Source organism: Coregonus lavaretus, assembly GCF_964263955.1.
Source record: "Coregonus lavaretus genome assembly, chromosome: 2".
NCBI lineage: Eukaryota > Metazoa > Chordata > Actinopteri > Salmoniformes > Salmonidae > Coregonus > Coregonus lavaretus.
In genome coordinates, this window is record NC_139989.1 from 80,195,467 (window position 1) to 80,216,030 (window position 20,564).

Genomic DNA, 20,564 nt, shown 5'->3' on the forward strand with positions numbered 1-20,564 from the left:
AAATGTTCCTAAGCCATGCTTGATACTCCGGTTTTAAGATGCCGTTGCCCCTTTAAGAGCTCTGTTGCAAATGTTCCTAAACCATGCTTGATACTCCGGTTTTAAGATGCCGTTGCCCCTTTAAGAGCCCTGTTGCAAATGTGCCTAAACCATGCTTGACACTCCGGTTTTAAGATGCCGTTGCCCCTTTAAGAGCTCTGTTGTGAATGATCCTAAGCCATGCTTGATACTCCGGTTTTAAGAAGCCGTTGCCCCTTTAAGAGCTCTGTTGCAAATGTTCCTAAACCATGCTTGATACTCCAGTTGTAACTGCATTTTTAAAACAATGCATTAGCACAATTGTAGGAGTATAGAAATAAACGTGTTATCAATGGAAAGCTTGGATCCCCCTCTTTTTTAACAAAGGTCAAAACTGCTTTCAAAAGTGTTTTCCCCGTGATTGCATTAAGAGTTGTTGTCCGTTGACCGCTTGAATAAATGTTTTCAAGCGTTTCAATATTTTGTTTGCTATCTTTCTTACCATTATCTGGGTATTTGCATTTCAATGCGAGTTAAACCATAATGTTTCTGCGTGATTGTGCCGTGTTTATTCTGGTGATAACTGGATCACTGGCTGTCTCATGGAGTGTGTGAGGGTGAGTGTCATGGTCGGGATGGCCTGAACTCAGAGCCTGATAGAATACCAAGGAAAACCGTAGTAACTGCAGTAGAACATGGTGGAACAAAGCCAGATGGCAGTAACCTCACTTACTGTTGTTTCCTTGGTTTTTACTGGGATTTTGTAGTTACATCAAATTTGACCCTCCATTTTCTCTGAAACTGAAGATAATTGAACCAGGACACTTTGTCACAAGATATAACAGATACTACGAAGCCTGATTTAGGTCTGAACTCATCTTTGACCAAATGTGTAGCAGCAGTTTGCAATTGTACGGCAGAATAGCTGTGTACATAATCCTAATACCTCTTCATGGACTACATTTGAACACCTGAACAGTGTCTTCTTTTAGGGTGTGAACTGGTATGGTAAGATTACCTAGTGGGGCGAGTAACTGAAAGGTTGCTGGTTCGAATACCTGAGCCGTCAAGGTAAAAATCTGTCTGTGCCCTAAAGCAAGGCACTTACACCTGATTTGCTCCAGGGGGCGCCGTACTACTATGACCCTGTAAAACAACACATTTCACTGCATCTATCCGGTGTCTGTGACAATACATTTACAAATATTTTATGTATTTATTACAACAGTTAATTTAACAATGCTGGTTATAAATCTTGTTGACATTCATCCAAGGACACCTTGACATGAATTACACTCTCACTCCAGAAAAATATTCTCATGAAATCATATGACCTAAAATTAGAAAAAAGGATTCCTGTAAACGTGGCCTGCTACAAGCAGGAAACAAGTTATGGATGTGTGATCTATCTTGTCATCTTTTTGGGGTAACCACATTGGAACATTCCAACATTCATCTTTAAGGACATGAACTGCCAGAACAGGTTTCAGCAAAGTATGGAGTCATTGTTTTCAGGAAGGTGTCTCCATGGCGATAGGAGGGACAGGAGGCAGACTAAGGGCAAGGGAAGCCACCTGAACTACTGCCCTACAAAGGCAAAGAGCAGTCTACACAAACAGTGAATCTGAGAACAAATGGCTTTAAAGTTGGGTTTTTTGTCCAATCATATCAACCATGACCACAGATCTGACCTATGACCCCTAAAATGCTGATACTGCACTCTGCCTTTGTATGACCTTAAACAGCTGTATGGGTTATGCAAAAGCAAAGTGCAGTATGTAGAAATCTAAATGAGTTTATCCAGCTTTCTTGTTGTTTTTCTGTTTGATCGAAACAGTTTGAGTGTAACTATATTCCAACTGTGTTTAATGGTGTTATGTAGTCGTGTTTTCATGTTTTCAATGTTGTATTGGAGTAGGCCTAACCCTCACCAATATTTCTGGAGATGGAGAGAGACACTAGACAAGATGAGAGACATTGATAGGAGAATAGGATATGATGGAGAGAGACACCAGACAAGACACAGAGACAGCAACAGAAGAATATGATATGATGGAGAGAGAGAGACACCAGACAAGACATAGAGACAGCAACAGAAGAATAGGATATGATGGAGAGAGACACCAGACAAGACACAGAGACAGCAACAGAAGAATATGATATGATGGAGAGAGACACCAGACAAGACACAGAGACAGCAACAGAAGAATAGGATATGATGGAGAGAGACACCAGACAAGACACAGAGACAGCAACAGAAGAATATGATATGATGGAGAGAGACACCAGACAAGACACAGAGACATCAATAGAAGAATAGGATATGATGGAGAGAGACACCAGACAAGATACAGAGACAGCAACAGTATAATAGGATATGATGGAGAGAGACACCAGACAAGATGAGAGACATTCATAGGAGAATAGGATATGATGGAGAGAGACACCAGACAAGACACAGAGACAGCAACAGAATAATATGATATGATGGAGAGAGAGAGACACCAGACAAGACACAGAGACAGCAACAGAAGAATAGGATATGATGGAGAGAGACACCAGACAAGACACAGAGACAGCAACAGAAGAACAGGATATGATGGAGAGAGACACCAGACAAGACACAGAGACAGCAACAGAAGAATAGGATATGATGGAGAGAGACACCAGACAAGACACAGAGACAGCAACAGAAGAATAGGATATGATGGAGAGAGACACCAGACAAGATGAGATACATTAATAGGAGAATAGGATATGATGGAGAGAGACACCAGACAAGACACAGAGACAGCAACAGAATAATAGGATATGATGGAGAGACACCAGACAAGACACAGAGACAGCAACAGAAGAATAGGATATGATGGAGAGAGACACCAGACAAGACACAGAGACAGCAACAGAAGAATAGCATATGATGGAGAGAGACACCAGACAAGACACAGAGACAGCAACAGAAGAATAGGATATGATGGAGAGACACCAGACAAGACACAGAGACAGCAACAGAATAGGATATGATGGAGAGAGACACCAGACAAGACACAGAGACAGCAACAGAAGAATAGGATATGATGGAGAGAGACACCAGACAAGACATAGAGACAGCAACAGAAGAATAGGATATGATGGAGAGAGACACCAGACAAGACACAGAGACAGCAACAGAAGAATAGGATATGATGGAGAGAGACACCAGACAAGACACAGAGACAGCAACAGAAGAATAGGATATGATGGAGAGAGACACCAGACAAGACATAGAGACAGCAACAGAAGAATAGGATATGATGGAGAGAGACACCAGACAAGACACAGAGACAGCAACAGAAGAATAGGATATGATGGAGAGAGACACCAGACAAGACACAGGGACAGCAACAGAAGAACAGGATATGATGGAGAGAGACCCCAGACAAGACACAGAGACAGCAACAGAAGAATAGGATATGATGGAGAGTCACCAGACAAGACACAGAGACAGCAACAGAAGAATATGATATGATGGAGAGAGAGAGACACCAGACAAGACACAGAGACAGCAACAGAAGAATATGAAATGATGGAGAGAGACACCAGACAAGACACAGAGACAGCAACAGAAGAATAGGATATGATGGAGAGAGACACCAGACAAGACACAGAGACAGCAACAGAAGAATAGGATATGATGGAGAGAGACACCAGACAAGACACAGAGACAGCAACAGAAGAATAGGATATGATGGAGAGAGACACCAGACAAAACACAGAGACAGCAACAGAAGAATAGGATATGATGGAGAGAGACACCAGCCAAGACACAGAGACAGCAACAGAAGAATATGATATGATGGAGAGACACACCAGACAAGATGAGAGACATCAATAGACGACACAGAGAAAGTGATGGAGAGAGACAGAGGAGGGGAGAACACACAGTAGACTATCACTAAAAGCTGATATAGGGGTTCTAATTACTGCAGAGAGAGAGAGAGAGAGAGAGAGAGAGAGAGAGACAGAGAGAGAGAGAGAGAGAGAGAGAGAGATAGAGAGAGAGTGTTTAGGTTCTGTTGGATTCTTTAATCAATTTGGCTCATTGGACAGGTCAGAGTCTATGTTTGAAGTTCTTGAGTGGTTTTTGGCTATACATTGTTGATGTACAACACCCTGTCGTTCTCCGCCAACATCAAGGCGGTGACCCGCTCCTGCAGGTTCATGCTCTACAACATTCGGAGAGTACGACCCTGCCTTACACAGGAAGCGGCACAGGTCCTAATCCAGGCACTTGTCATCTCCCGTCTGGACTACTGCAACTCGCTGTTGGCTGGCCTCCCTGCCTGTGCCATTAAACCCCTACAACTCATCCAGAATGCCGCAGCCCGTCTGGTGTTCAACCTTCCCAAGTTCTCTCACGTTACCCCGCTCCTCCGCACACTCCACTGGCTTCCAGTTGAAGCTCGCATCTGCTACAAGACCATGGTGCTTGCCTACGGATCTGTGAGGGGAACGGTACCTCCGTACCTTCAGGCTCTGATCAGTCCCTACACCCAAACGAGGGCATTGCATTCATCCACCTCTGGCCTGCTGGCCCCCCTACTTCTGCGGAAGCACGGTTCCCGCTCAGCCCAGTCAAAACTGTCGCTCCTCTGGCACCCCAATGGTGGAACAAGCTCCCTCACAACGCCAGGACAGCGGAGTCACTCACCACCTTCCGGAGACATTTGAAACCCCACCTCTTTAAGGAATACCTGGGATAGGATAAAGTAATCCTTCTAACCCCCCCCCCCCCCCCCCCCCCAAATTGTAAAGTGGTTATCCCACTGGCTATAGGGTGAACGCACCAATTTGTGAGTCGCTCTGGCTAAGAGCGTCTGCTAAATGACGTTAATGTGCCCTTGAGCAAGGCACTTAACCCTAATTGCTCCTGTAAGTCGCTCTGGATAAGAGCGTCTGCTAAATGACTAAAATGTTAATGTAAATGTATTAATGGATTTAGCTGTTGAAATTCCTTCCCGGACCCCCCTACTGGCTATTGGCTAAGCTACCGATGTCTTCAAATCCTAGGGTAGAGACGAACTTCTACCCCTGGAGAGAGAGGAGCTGTTACCCCTGGGGAGAGAGGAGCTGATACCCCTGGGGAGAGAGGAGATGCTACCCCTGGGGAGAGAGGAGCTGTTACCCCTGGGGAGAGAGGATCTGTTACCCCTGGGGAGAGAGGAGCTGCTACCCCTGGGTAGAGAGGAGCTGTTACCCCTGGGGAGAGAGGAGCTGTTACCCCTGGGGAGAGAGGAGCTGCTACCCCTGGGGAGAGAGGAGCTGTTACCCCTGGGGAGAGAGGAGCTGCTACCCCTGGGGAGAGAGGAGCTGCTACCCCTGGGGAGAGAGGAATTGTCACCCCTGGGGAGAGAGGAGCTGATACCCCTGGGGAGAGAGGAGGTGTTACCCCTGGGGAGAGAGGAGCTGATACCCCTGGGGAGAGAGGAGCTGTTACCCCTGGGGAGAGAGGAGCTGCTACCCCTGGGGAGAGAGGAATTGTTACCCCTGGGGAGAGAGGAGCTGATACCCCTGGGGAGAGAGGAGCTGTTACCCCTGGGGAGAGAGGAGCTGCTACCCCTGGGGAGAGAGGAGCTGCTACCCCTGGGGAGAGAGGAGCTGCTACCCTGGGGAGAGAGGAGCTGCTACCCCTGGGGAGAGAGGAGCTGCAACGAAGAGAGACTGCGACCCTGCTCGGGAAGAGCTTATCGATTGGTGATTGTTGGGGCACGTTTGGCAGGAGCTTCAGTGATGAAGACTGCTGAACTTGCTGATGTTTCACAATATGCCATGGCCGTCTCAGTCACCAGGTCTCAACCCAATTGAAGACAACCATCAACAAAACACTAAATTATGGAATTTCTTGTGGAAGAATGATGTCACATCCCTCCAATAGAGTTCAAGATACTTTTTTTTCTTTTTTCTTTTTTCAACCTTGACAATAAACATTTTAATGAACCACAAACACTTGATGTTTAGGGATGGCACACACATAGGGAGACAGTTTGCGTTCCTTATCACATATGCACCTAGGAAGATGCAGTGTTTCTCAACCTGTCATTTTACATAATGTTGCAAGACACATACCATCAAATTAATCCATAGACTTTTGTCCATATTTACAGAAGGCTGTCATTTCACAAATTGTTCCTATATTGAAAGGACATAGGGAAAATAAAGTCAAACATTTCAATACATAACAAAATAATAAAAACAATCACAGCATTACTCAGTCTTAATGTATTTTAACCATATTAACCTGTTTAATCAAATTGTTTTCATTTGGAACACTAAATCAGAACTACATTTGGAGTTCCAGACACTTGTAGAATGTATGCCAAGGCACATTGTAAGAGCTATAAAGAGACAGGGAGTGGGAGAGAGAACAGGTAGAACCTGAAATGGAAATGAGCAGAACAAACTAAAGGAACTTTCCACCACCGAATGATCATTCCAGACTCTACTTCTATTGAGAGACATATAAAAGGTAAAACGACGATTGTTATGATATTAATATAGTTGATGATATTGTTATGTGTATTAATATAGTTGATGATATTGTTATGTGTATTAATATAGTTGATGATATTGTTATGTGTATTCATATAGTAGATGATATTGTTATGTGTATTCATATAGTTGATGATATTGTTATGTGTATTCATACAGTTGATGATATTGTTATGTGTATTCATATAGTTGATGATATTGTTATGTGTATTCATATAGTTGATTATATTGTTATAGTGTTATAATAGGCCTACTCTCCTTAAAATGTTTTGGATATAAATTAGATGCGTGGGGTGAATTCGTTCTGTTTCCATCTGTGTGCCCCAGGGTGATCGCTCCTACACTATCTAGAATCTAAAAGGGTTCTTTGGCTGTCCCCATAGGAGAACCCTTTGTAGAACCCTTTTTGGTCCTAGGTAGAACCCTTTTGGGTTCCATGAAGAATCCTTTCCACAGAGGGTTCTACATGGAAGCCAGAAGGGTTTTACCTGGAACCCAAAAGCGTTCTCCCATGGGGACAGCCAGAGGACCCTTTTGGAACTATTTTTTCTAAGAGTGTACTGTATCATAGGTCTATAGACTTGTCTTCTCAAAACAGGCTTAAAACACAACAAGCAACAACATTTTCTCTTTCTTATCTACTGTTAACTATTTTCACTCAGGAAGGTATGTTGTGTGAAAGAGATACAAATAATTACTGTGGAAAGACTAACAACAATTTACACTTCCTCAAAACAGGTTGTGTGTGTTCATTAGTGCCCACCGTAGAAAAACGTTTGGCAACAGAAACCGTTTAGGTCACGTTGTACAGCGTTTGGAGTAAACTGTTTAAGCATTGTTGCAAAACTGTTGGCTGCTGTGTAAACTAATGAATACAACCCAGGTAGTAGCCTACAACTCGGCTGTTGATGTCTGCCTCATGCTGTAACCTGAACTTAGCCTGAGGGGTGTACTATGATGCTAGCTAGATATACTGGTTTTCTAAAGTTAGCTAGCTTCAGTTATCTTCACATTCCAACTCAGGCCTCATCCATAGGAATGTACAGAGTGCCAGTCATCAGGAAGGTGCTCTCAGAACGGAAAATATATAATGACTTGACAGTTTAATCATACAAAATGGCGCTAACTGGACGTGGGCATGTCAAATCCAATCAGTGGAGGTTGCTGAGGGGAGGACGGCTCATATTAATGATACCATTCCACCTATTCCGCTCCAGCCATTACCACAAGCCCGTCCTCCCCAATTAAGGTGCCACCAACCTCCTGTGAATTCAATACATCAATATTCATTCATCCTAGTTCTACATTTCACATTTCCTTTGATAAATGTAATTGTATCATAGTTCTACTATAGTGTAGCGATATGTGCAACTTCCGGCGTGAGTTTACTGTGAACACTGAGGCTGTACCCATTTAAGTTACAGTCTTAACAGAGACCAAGTAGGCGATTTGATCATAATGTAAAAAAGGCCTCCAATAACATTTAACATGGAACTGGCTGTTCTATCATTCAGCCTACAGTAGCAGCCAATGTGTGGTGTTCAATGTAAGCCTACATTCCATGAGACATTCCAAAAAACATGCAGAGCTTGACATTAACCTGTTTATCTACTTGTCCTTCACACAAGGAGGAGGTGACTGAAAATGTTGTTGTGTTTGATGCAAGAAACCACTTTACTAAATAAAATGCATCATTATTCCCATGTACTACGATGCAATTCCAACCAAGTAACCCAATTGGCACCAGTGGCGCGATGCGTAGGTTGTTTGCCTTTTTACAAGTGCAACCTGGGTTCACTTCCCTGCCCCGCTGTTTGCTACATTGGTGTCAGAAGTAGTATGGTGTCTGTGAGGCCATCAGATTGCACGGCCCGGATGTGTGAGGGGTCTGAGTAGTCGAAGCACAAGACTTGCTTTTATAGGGGGTAGTGTGAAACAGGTTACAATTCCCATCGCAGCAATAGGTTTAACCTAGTTTTGGCCAGCGACCTGGGTTCACTGCCCTGCCCCGCTGTTTGCTACAATATTAATATCACAGGCTACCCGACGTCCGTTGAACAAAGAGACACAACAATATGAGTGAAAGGATTTTAGGATAATATCAGTAAGTGTTGATTTAGAGTTGTCTTCTGGGTTCAGCCTTCTAGCTTCCTTTATCAATTGGGTGAAATATAACATTTTTGTATCGGTTGATACATTTTTAGTAAGGGAAACTCAAGTCTGCTATTTCTAAGTGGAAATTACAAACTTCAGAAGCCTTTTAAAACCTCAAATACACTACAAGTTTTACATTTACTGCTTTGAGGGAAAGTTATTCTGCAGTGGGGGGTGATCAAATTAAGATCCTACATCTGTACACATAATTCTACATGGTGATTTTTTACATTTTAGTCATTTAGCAGACGCTCTTATCCAGAGCGACTTACATACATTGCGAGTGCATACATTTTATTTTTTTATACTGGAATCGAACCCACAACCCTGGCGTTGCAAATGCCATGCTCTACCAACTGAGCTACATCCCTGCCGGCCATTCCCATAATAATTAAAATGTCCTGTTGCTGCAGGACTATTTTCCTGCTGTAGCAAACTGGCTAAAATTAAGATCCTACATCTGTAGCAATACACCTCTCTTTGATGTACATGGCTATATCAGGATTGACTTTTGACCATTTGACATCTTTTATTTACTGTTGTTTAGGCTGGTTGAATGAGTCGCCTATAAAAGCTACTTCATCTGCAAGAGAACAGGCGGCTGCACCAGCGACTGTAAGAAGTTATGTGATTTCCTCATATGAACGTGAAAGTAAGTGTGTAGCCTACGCAGTTACACAATGGCTGTTGAAACTGTGGCACATATTTCTCGGTAACATTAGAAGTCGGATGAATGTGTTGATATGTAGGAAAGACGGGCAGACTCTCGTAGGTCTAGGCTAAACTACAAACTATTATAAGGTCGACGTCAGACATTCAATAGTCAGAGTAGGTTTGAGCTATGATCACTTATCATGCTGACAAATCTGATGGTCTCCGTTTGAAATGGTGTGTAAAATACCATGCCTAGGCTACAAGCTCTGTCCTGCTACTGTTAGGTCTATAACGTTATGGGAACTGATCTGAACAGGTTTAGGCTGGTCATCTAGGATATGTAGGCTATAGCTGAGGTATAGACCTCCATCTGTATCAGGACTAGGCTCCTGCTACTGTTACTGTTATAACGTTATGGGAACTGATCTGAACAGGTTTAGGCTGGTCATCTAGGCTATAGCTGAGGTCAGTGGTGATTTTAGCATGTCAATCTTGGTGGGGCAAAACATAAATAAAGGGGGATGCATGCCAGCAAAGCCACTCCACAACACAACACTAAACAATACATTCATTGCACTATAACGGTGACAAACGGTGACCACAAACTGTTAGGGCCGACATAAAGCAGAGTCCCAACAGCAGAGTCCCAACAGCAGAGTCCCAACAGCAGAGTCCCGACAGCAGAGTCCCAACAGCAGAGTCCCGACAGCAGAGTCCCGACAGCAGAGTCCCGACAGCAGAGTCCCGACAGCAGAGTCCCAACAGCAGAGTCCCAACAGCAGAGTCCCAACAGCAGAGTCCCAACAGCAGAGTCCCAACAGCAGAGTCCCAACAGCAGAGTCCCGACAGCAGAGTCCCAACAGCAGAGTCCCAACAGCAGAGTCCCAACAGCAGAGTCCCAACAGCAGAGTCCCAACAGCAGAGTCCCAACAGCAGAGTCCCAACAGCAGAGTCCCAACAGCAGAGTCCCGACAGCAGAGTCCCAACAGCAGAGTCCCAACAGCAGAGTCCCAACAGCAGAGTCCCAACAGCAGAGTCCCAACAGCAGAGTCCCAACAGCTGTCCTATCATTTCTCTTCATTATTTCTCTTCATATGACAAGGATTAAAAAGGATTTGCCTGTAGATTGTCGACTTGATTCATGATGATGACTGCTGGCTAAGATTTTGAAAGTATGATGTTGACCTGATCAGTTCAATCAAAGCTACTGTAGATATAATGTGATTTGACGTCATTTTATCTGTTGGCCAATGACCTTCTTGGATGGGCACTTCTAATGTAACTCTGTGGCAGCACCCAATGGGCTTGAATTTTCTAGCTCTACCCTTAGACTTGGCGGTGACGTAGTGTCCCCATGAGTGACAGAACACTGAGCCAATCACGAAGCAATGCTCTGTATTGTCTTCTGGCTTGACCCACCACCCCAGAAAGCACTGAGCTAGGCTGCCCCACCACCACAGAAAGCACTGAGCTAGGCTGAAACACCTGCATTTTGGAGCTGCCTTACTCAAGAAAACAAAAAAGAGACCATGTTTTTTTGCGGCTTTATTAACTCAATTATATATATATTATTTTTACATTTTTTGCAAACTGATATGTGACACGTATTAATAACAAAATAACATGCAAAACAGGAAAGGCCACCTGCCCTGAATGACGGGTCGCCACTGGCTGAGGTATAGACCTTGATCTGCTTTACACAAAAAATTACTGTTATACATTATAACCTAGCCTACTTTAAATAATAAAACATCTCTTAATTGTTGCAAAAAACATTTCTGTATAGATCACTGATCCCCCCCAGATCAATCAAGCCCGTTTTAGCCCTTCTGTCTACATTCTCAGATACGTTTAGAAAAGAACAGATTTAAAGATAATAATTGGCTGACTTTTAATGAATACAAATAAGTGTGAGACATGGCCTTGTGTTGCTGCACTGTCTATAACTACCTTAACAAACAGTGATGTATTATTATTATTGACAGTTAACATGGAGAAGAGATGTCACAATCAGATGTTCATTTGATTGCATTAAATAGCCTGACTGTTTCAATATGTCTGTTAGTAAATGTTTTGTAAGAGATAATTAATAAATGATAACAATTCACATTCAAGAATTACTGTGTTAACCACAACCAACATGTTGGATCTCTGTTTAGGGGTCAGTGGTCTAAAATGAGTCTCTCTGGGGAACATGACACCGAAGCTAAGAGGTGAGATGACAATTTTGTTTAAGAATTATTAAGAGTTTATTTCCTTAATGCTATTTCCACAATAATCAGAAATGGTTGCTTATGGGTACCTTCAATATTACTGTTCTCAGATGTTTAATTAATTGATTTTAGATGTAGATAATAATTATAATTTTTATTGCAAAACGCTATATATCCATTGTTTAGCTGACATTGAATGTTCGTATCCTGTATATTTGACTGTATTATCTGGTTGTCTCACCTAGCTATCTTAAGATGAATGCACTTACTGTAAATCGCTCTGGGTAAGAGCATCTGCTAAACAGGTGGGGCTCTGCCCTGAATGACAGGTCACCACTGCTCCAAAGCAATTACATGTTGCACAGGAACCACTGACTCGCTGCATGTTTCTATTATCAAGACACCTGCTGGTACCTCTTAACTGGTTAGGACAGCTCATGAGGTGTCCTAAATATTTGCCAACTAGGTGGGACACTTATGAATAAAGAGGCTTCATGCATAGCTTTAATTTATACCCATAAGAGTAGGACTAAAATGGCTTCATTGTCAGCACTTATACGACACATTTTCTACTCTGAGACGCTTTTTGGATATGGGCCCAGATCTCAAAATATTGTAACGAGCCAGTATTAAATGAGTCTATCTGGGGAGAGAGAGGACCAATTTTTCTACTCTGAGACGCTTTTTGGATATGGGTACAGATCTCAAAATATTGTTTTAAAAAACGGTTTTCTTTTTTTGTTTGACATAATATTACTAATGTACCCGACTTTAAGCCACTGTAAAGACTGCTTTTAGTTTATTTTGTGGCAGTGCTCATGTCCGCGTTCTGGAACTGTCCGCGTCCCCGTACAGAACTGCCCGCGTCCACGGACGGTTTGGCGCCAAGCATATTGTCCAGTTACGCGCAGAGTGGTCTGAGGTGATGTTGGGGAATAACGACGGAGTTCGTTACAGTGTTGAGACACCAAAGTTTATTGTTCAATTTGCTTTTTGCGTAATGGTCAGTGACAGTATGAGTGTAGCCAGATCCTTTTCAGTCGCTATTCTTGGTTAATTGTGTGGTTCACCGGATTCGTCATCATCCTCGAGGGACAGACGAACGACCTGCTAGCTAGCCAAGCTAGTCGGTACAGCTAGCTAAGCTAGCTACTTTACCAGCAGCATCCTAGTTATCCTAGCTACCACTACATCATCACCGGCTGCCTGCTTTTCTTGTGGACCGATGGAGCTCCCGGGTTGTTTCTTCCACCTGTTAAATACCGTGGAGGGCTTCTCCCTCTCTCATTGACGGATGCTGGCTACCTACCATCCCTCTGTCCGGTTCTCCTCTCTTCACTAGATGGACGGTAACTTTAGTGTTTAACCCCTCTGTGTCCAAGGACCAAACTTTTTAATAATATTTTCGGGCGCGCCAAGGTTTTTATTGTTTGTAAAACTTTAGTGGAGAGCTCTCAATTTGCCGGATTTTAGGTATATAAAGTGCCTTCAGAAAGTATTCACACCCCTTGACTGACATTTTCCACATTTTGTTATGTTAAAGCCTGAATTTAAAATGCATAAAATTCAGATTTATTTGGTCACTGGCCTACACACAATACCCCATAATGTCAAAATGGAATTATGTTTTACGAAGTCTTTACAAATGTAATTAAAAATGAAAAGCTGAAATGTCTTGAATCAGTAAGTATTCAACCCCTTTGTTATGGCAAGCCTGAAAAGTTTCAGGAGTAGAAATGCGCTTAACAAGTCACATAATAAGCAGTAGGAGTGCGTGGGTCAAATCACTGGGGAAGACAAGCCAGAAAAATACATATTACAATCTACAGTTGGTCTGAAGTTTACATACACCTTAGCCAAATACATTTAAACTCAGTTTTTCACAATTCCTGACATTTAATCCTAGTAAGAATTCCCTGTTTTAGGTCAGTTAGGATCACCACTTTATTTTAAGAATGTGAAATGTCTTTCATCACATTCCCAGTGGGTCAAAAGTTTACATACACTCAATTAGTATTTGGTAGCGTTGCCTTTAAATTGTTTAACTTGGGTCAAACGTTTCGGGTAGCCTTCCACAAGCTTCTCACAATAAGTTGGGTGAATTTTGGCCCATTCCTCCTGACAGAGCTGGTGTAACTGAGTCAGGTTTATAGGCCTCCTTGCTCGCACACGCTTTTTCAGTTCTGCCCACAAATTTTCTATAGGATTGAGGTCAGGGCTTTATGATGGCCACTCCAATACCTTGACTTTGTTGTCCTTAAGCCATTTTGCCACAACTTTGGAAGTATGCTTGGGGTCATTGTCCATTTGGAAGACCCATTTGTGACCAAGCTTTAACTTCCTGACTGATGTCTTGAGATGTTGCTTCAAAATATCCACATAATTTTCATTCCTCATGATGCCATCTATTTTGTGAAGTGCACCAGTCCCGCCTGCAGCAAAGCACCCCAACAGCATAATGCTGCCACCCCTGTGCTTCACGGTTGGGATGGTGTTCTTTGGCTTGCAAGCAACACCCTTTTTCCTCCAAACATAACGATGGTCATTATGGCCAAACAGTTCAATTTTTGTTTCATCAGACCAGAGGACATTTCTCCAAAAAGTATGATCTTCGTCCCCATGTGCAGATGCAAACCGTAGTCTGGCTTTTTTATGGCGGTTTTGGAGCAGTGGCTTCTTCCTTGCTGAGCGGCCTTTCAGGTTATGTCGATATAGGACTCGTTTTACTGTGGATATAGATACTTTTGTACGCGTTTCCTCCAGCATCTTCACAAAGTCCTTTGCTGTTGTTCTGGGATTGATTTTCACTTTTCGCACCAAAGTACGTTCATCTCTAGGAGACAGGACGCGTCTCCTTCCTGAGCGTTATGACAGCTGCATGGTCCCATGGTGTTTATACTTGCGTACGATTGTTTGTACAGATGAACGTGGTACCTTCAGGCGTTTGGAAATTGCTCAAGATTGTGCAAAGCTGTCATCAAGGCAAAGGGTGGCTACTTTGAAGAATCTCAAATATAAAATATTTTTTGATTTGTTTAATACTTTTTTGGTTACTACATGATTCCATGTGTGTTATTTCATAGTTTTGATGTCATCACTATTATTCTACAATGTAGAAAATAGTAAAAATTAAGAAAAACCCTTAAATGAGTAGCTGTGTCCAAACCTTTGACTGGTACTGTATATATGGATTTATCTTTACACATACACTATATATACAAAAGTATGTGGACACCCCATCAAATTAGTGGATTCGGCTATTTCAGTCGCACCCGTTGCTGACAGGTGTATAAAATCGAGCACACAGCCATGCAATCTCCATAGACAAACATTAGTAGTAGAATGGCTTTACTGAAGAGCTCAGTGACTTTCAACGTGGCACGGTCATAGGATGCAACATTTCCAACAAGCTCGCCGCCATTGGACTCTGGAGCAGTGGAAACACGATCTCTGGAGTGATGAATCACGCTTCACCATCTGGCAGTCCGACGGACAAATCTGGGTTTGGCGGATGCCAGGATAACGCTACCTGCCCTAATGCATAGTGCCAACTGTAAAGTTTGGTGGAGGAGAAATAATGGTCTGGGGCTGTTTTTCGTGGTTCGGGCTAGGCCCCTTAGTTCCAGTGAAGGGAAATCTTAACGCTACCGCATACAATGACATTCTAGATTCTGTGCACAAAGCAAGGTCCATACAGAAATGGTTTGAACTGGAAGAACTTGACTGGCCTGCACAGAGCCCTGACCTCAACCCCATCGAACACCTTTGGAATGCCTACTGCGAGCCAGGCCTAATCGCCCAACATCAGTGCCCGACCTTACTAATTATCTTATAATAATAATAATAATAATATGCCATTTAGCAGACGCTTTTATCCAAAGCGACTTACAGTCATGCGTGCATACCTTTTTGTGTATGGGTGGTCCCGGGGATCGAACCCACTACCTTGGCTTTACAAGCGCCGTGCTCTACCAGTTGAGCTACAGAAGACCATGGAATGGAAGCAAGTCCCCGCACAATGTTCGAACATCTAGTGGAAATCCTTCCCAGAAGAGTGGAGGCTGGTATAGCAGCAAAGGGGGAACCAACTCCATATTAATGGCCATGATTTTGGAATGAGATGTTGGAGCAGCAGGTGTAATGAGATGTTGGACCAGCAGGTGTAATGAGATGTTGGACCAGCAGGTGTAATGAGATGTTGGACCAGCAGGTGTAATGAGATGTTGGACCAGCAGGTGTAATGAGATGTTGGACCAGCAGGTGTAATGAGATGTTGGAGCAGCAGGTGTAATGAGATGTTGGACCAGGAGGTGTAATGAGATGTTGGACCAGCAGGTGTAATGAGATGTTGGACCAGCAGGTGTAATGAGATGTTGGACCAGCAGGTGTAATGAGATGTTGGACCAGCAGGTGTAATGAGATGTTGGACCAGCAGGTGTAATGAGATGTTGAACCAGCAGGTGTCCACATACTTTTGATCATGTAGTGTCTGTATGGTGAAGTAATAAAGAAGGTGTAATATTTTGGGTAGATGTTCCTAGAACAGATTATAACTATATATGGACATATTATACAGTATGTGCATGAATAGACTCTTAAGGATTAAAGTGGAACTGAGATGAGGAAGTGAATCAGGAGGCTCAATATTAGGAGGGTGTTCTTAATGTTTTTTACACTGTTTGTTTGTTGCTTTATGTAATGGCATATATTTAAATGCTTTGTGTAATGTCACATAATTTAATGCTTTATGCAATGGCATATATTTTAATGCTTTATGTACACTGAGTGTACAAAACATTATGAACACCTGCTTTTTCCATGACATAAATTGACAGATGAATCCAGGTGAAGATATGATCTCTTATTGATGTCACTTGTTAAATCCATTTCAATCAGTGCCAGGCGCACCGATTTGTATCAAGAACTGCAACGCTGCTGGGCTTTTCGCGCTAAACAGTTTCCTGTGTGTCTCAAGAAAGGTCCACCACCCAAAGGACATCCAGCCAACTTGACACAACTGTGGGAATCATAGGAGTCAACATGGGCCAGCATCCCTGTTGGACGCTTTCGACACCTTGAAGAGTCAATGCCTTGACGAGTTGATGCTGTTCTGAGGGCGAAAAGGGAGGGGGGGGGCAGCAACTCGATATTAGGAGGGTGTTCTTAATGTTTTGTATACTCAGTGTATGTTTTTTGCTTTATGTAATGGCATATATTTTATTGCTTCATGTAATGTATTTTATCTATTGAAATATAGTTTTGATATATTTTAAAATGTAGTTTCATGGGGATTTATTATGTTTTCCAGAATCTCCAACCAAACTCTGAGATTAGTCTCTCCAGTACCCAGTCATCTGTCAATGAAGAGTGACTTCTCTATGGATCATCCTATACATTTTAGTGATGGACCAGTGACCTTTGACCCTAGGTAAAAATGTATCATATTACTATTGAAGATGAGAATCTTCAAGATCTGAAACCAGATGTATTTTGTGTATCTGAGTATATACTATAAAGCATCTGCTTATAATTAGTTGTTTATGTCATATTTTAATACACTGAGTGTACAAAACATTATGAACACCTGCTTTTTCCATGACATAGATTGATGAGGTGAATCCAGGTGAAAGATATGATCTCTTATTTATGTAAGTTGTTAAATCAACTTCAATCAGTGTAGATAAAGGGGAGGAGACAGGTTAATGAAGGATTTTTAAGCCTTGAGACAATTGAGACATGGATTGTGTAAATGTGCCATTCAGATGGTGAATAGGCAAGACAAAATATTTAAGTGTCTTTGAACGGGGTATGGTAGTAGGTACCAGGCACACAGGTTTTTGTCAAGAACTGCAACGCTGCTGGGTTTTTCACGCTCAAAAGTTTCCTGTGTGTATCAAGAATGGTCCACTACCCAAAGGACATCCAGCCATTTTGACACAACTGTGGGAAGCATTGGAGTCAACATGGGCCAGCATCCCTGTGGGACGCTGTCAACACCTTGTAGAGTCCATGCCCCGACGAGTTGAGGCTGTTCTGAGGGCAAAAGAGAGGGGAGGTGCAACTCAATATTAGGAGGGTGTTCTTAATGTTTTGTATACTCAGTGTATGTTTTTTGCTTTATGTAATGGCATATGTTTTATTGCTTCATGTAATGTATTTTATCTATTGAAATATAGTTTTGAAATATTTTAAAATGTAGTTTCATGGGGATTTATTATGTTTTCCAGAATCTCCAACCAAACTCTGAGATCAGTCTCTCCAGTACCCAGTCATCTGTCCATGAAGAGTGACTTCTCTATGCAACAACCTATACATTTTAGTGATGGACCAGTGACCTTTGACCCTAGGTAAGTTACTGGTCAGAATTGATGATATTACTCTTGAAGAGGAGAATCTTCTAGATCTGAAACCAGATGTATTTTGTGTATCTGAGTATATACTGTAAAGCATCTGCTTATAATTAGTTGTTTATGTCATATTTTAATACACTGAGTGTAGAAAACATTATGAACACCTGCTTTTTCCATGACATAGATTGATAAGGTGAATCCAGGTGAAAGATATGATCTCTTATTTATGTAAGTTGTTAAATCAACTTCAATCAGTGTAGATGAAGGGGAGGAGACAGGTTAATGAATGATTTTTAAGGCTTGAAACAATTCAGACATGGATTGTGTAAATGTGCCATTCAGAGGGTGAAATGGTAAGACAAAATATTTAAGTGCCTTTGAACGGGGTATGGTAGTAGGTACCAGGCACACAGGTTTTTGTCAAGAACTGCAACGCTGCTGGGTTTTTCACGCTCAAAAGTTTCCTGTGTGTCTCAAGAATGGTCCACCACCCAAAGGACATCCAGCCAACTTGACACAACTGTGGGAATCATAGGAGTCAACATGGGCCAGCATCCCTGTTGGATGCTTTCGACACCTTGAAGAGTCAATGCCTTGACGAGTTGATGCTGTTCTGAGGGTGAAAAGGGAGGGGGGGGGCAGCAACTCAATATTAGGAGGGTGTTCTTAATGTTTTGTATACTCAGTGTATGTTTTTTGCTTTATGTAATGGCATATATTTTATTGCTTCATGTAATGTATTTTTTCTTTTGAAATATAGTTTTGATATATTTTAAAATGTAGTTTCATGGGGAATTATTATGTTTTCCAGAATCTCCAACCAAACTCTGAGATCAGCCTCTCCAGTACCCAGTCATCTGTCCATGAAGAGTGACATCTCTATGCATCAACCTATACATTTTAGTGATGAACCAGTGACCTTTGACCCTAGGTAAAATTGTATCATATTACTATTGAAGATGAGAATCTTCAAGATCTGAAACCAGATGTATTTTGTGTATCTGAGTATATACTATAAGGCATCTGCTTATAATTAGTTGTTTATGTAATATATTTGAATACACTGAGTGTACAAAACATTATGAACACCTGCTTTTTCCATGACATAGATTGACAAGGTGAATCCAGGTGAAAGCTATGATATCTTATTGATGTCACTTGTTAAATCCACTTCAATCAGTGTAGATGAAGGGGAGGAGAGAGGTTAATGAAGGATTTTTAAGCATGGAGACAAATGAGACATGGATTGTGTAAATGTGCCATTCAGAGGGTGAATGGACAGGGTATGCCTTTGAACGGGGTATTGTAGTAGGTACCAGGCACACAGGTTTTTGTCAAGAACTGCAACGCTGCTGGGTTGTTCACGCTCAAAAGTTTCCTGTGTGTATCAAGAATGGTCCACTACCCAAAGGACATCCAGCCATTTTGACACAACTGTGGGACGCATTGGAGTCAACATGGGCCAGCATCCCTGTGGGACGCTTTCGACACCTTGTAGAGTCCATGCCCCGACGAGTTGAGGCTGTTCTGAGGGCAAAAGAGAGGGGAGGTGCAACTCAATATTAGGAGGGTGTTCTTAATGTTTTGTATACTCAGTGCATGTTTGTTGCTTTATGTAATGGCATATATTTTATTGCTTCATGTAATGTATTTTATCTATTGAAATATAGTTTTGATATATTTTAAAATGTAGTTTCATGGGGATTTATTATGTTTTCCAGAATCTCCAACCAAATTCGGAGATCAGTCTCTCCAGTACCCAGTCATCTGTCCATGAAGAGTGACATCTCTATGGATCATCCTATACATTTTAATGATGGATCAGTGACCTTTCACCCTAGGTAAGTTACTGGTCAGAATTGATGATATTACTCTTGAAGAGGAGAATCTTCTAGATCTGAAACCAGATGTATTTTGTGTATCTGAGTATATACTGTAAAGGATCTGCTTATAATTAGTTGTTTATGTCATATATTTTAATACACTGAGTGTACAAAACATTATGAACACCTGCTTTTTCCATGACATGGATTGACAAGGTGAATCCAGGTGAAAGCTATGATCTCTTATTTATGTAAGTTGTTAAATCAACTTCAATCAGTGTAGATGAAGGGGAGGAGACAGGTTAATGAAGGATTTTTAAGCCTTGAGACAATTGAGACATGGATTGTGTAAATGTGCCATTCAGAGGGTGAATAGGCAAGACAAAATATTTAAGTACCTTTGAACGGGGTATGGTAGTAGGTACCAGGCACACAGGTTTTTGTCAAGAACTGCAACGCTGCTGGGTTGTTCACGCTCAAAAGTTTCCTGTGTGTATCAAGAATGGTCCACTACCCAAAGGACATCCAGCCATTTTGACACAACTGTGACACGCATTAGAGTCCACATGGGCCAGCATCCCTGTGGGACGCTTTCGACACCTTGTAGAGTCCATGCCCTGACGAGTTGAGGCTGTTCTGAGGGCAAAAGAGAGGGGAGGTGCAACTCAATATTAGGAAGGTGTTCTTAATGTTTTGTATACTCAGTGTATGTTTGTTGCTTTATGTAATGGCATATGTTTTATTGCTTCATGTAATGTATTTTACCTATTGAGATATAGTTTTGATATATTTTAAAATGTAGTTTAATGGTGATTTATTATGTT

At 42.0% G+C, this 20,564-nt stretch overlaps 1 protein-coding gene and 1 long non-coding RNA gene across 2 annotated transcripts in view; both read left to right on the top strand.

Moving 5' to 3' along the window:
- The window catches only part of LOC311140758 (NACHT, LRR and PYD domains-containing protein 3-like), a gene marked incomplete at its 5' end in the record, with an annotated part of 241,072 nt that overhangs the window by 106,606 nt on the left and 113,902 nt on the right, over nucleotides 1-20,564 (top strand). The window lies entirely within an intron of this gene.
- LOC311142555 lies at nucleotides 16,777-18,795 on the top strand. Its single transcript, XR_014614342.1, has 3 exons — nucleotides 16,777-16,995; nucleotides 17,795-17,914; nucleotides 18,729-18,795. It is a non-coding gene; the product is annotated as an uncharacterized lncRNA (long non-coding RNA).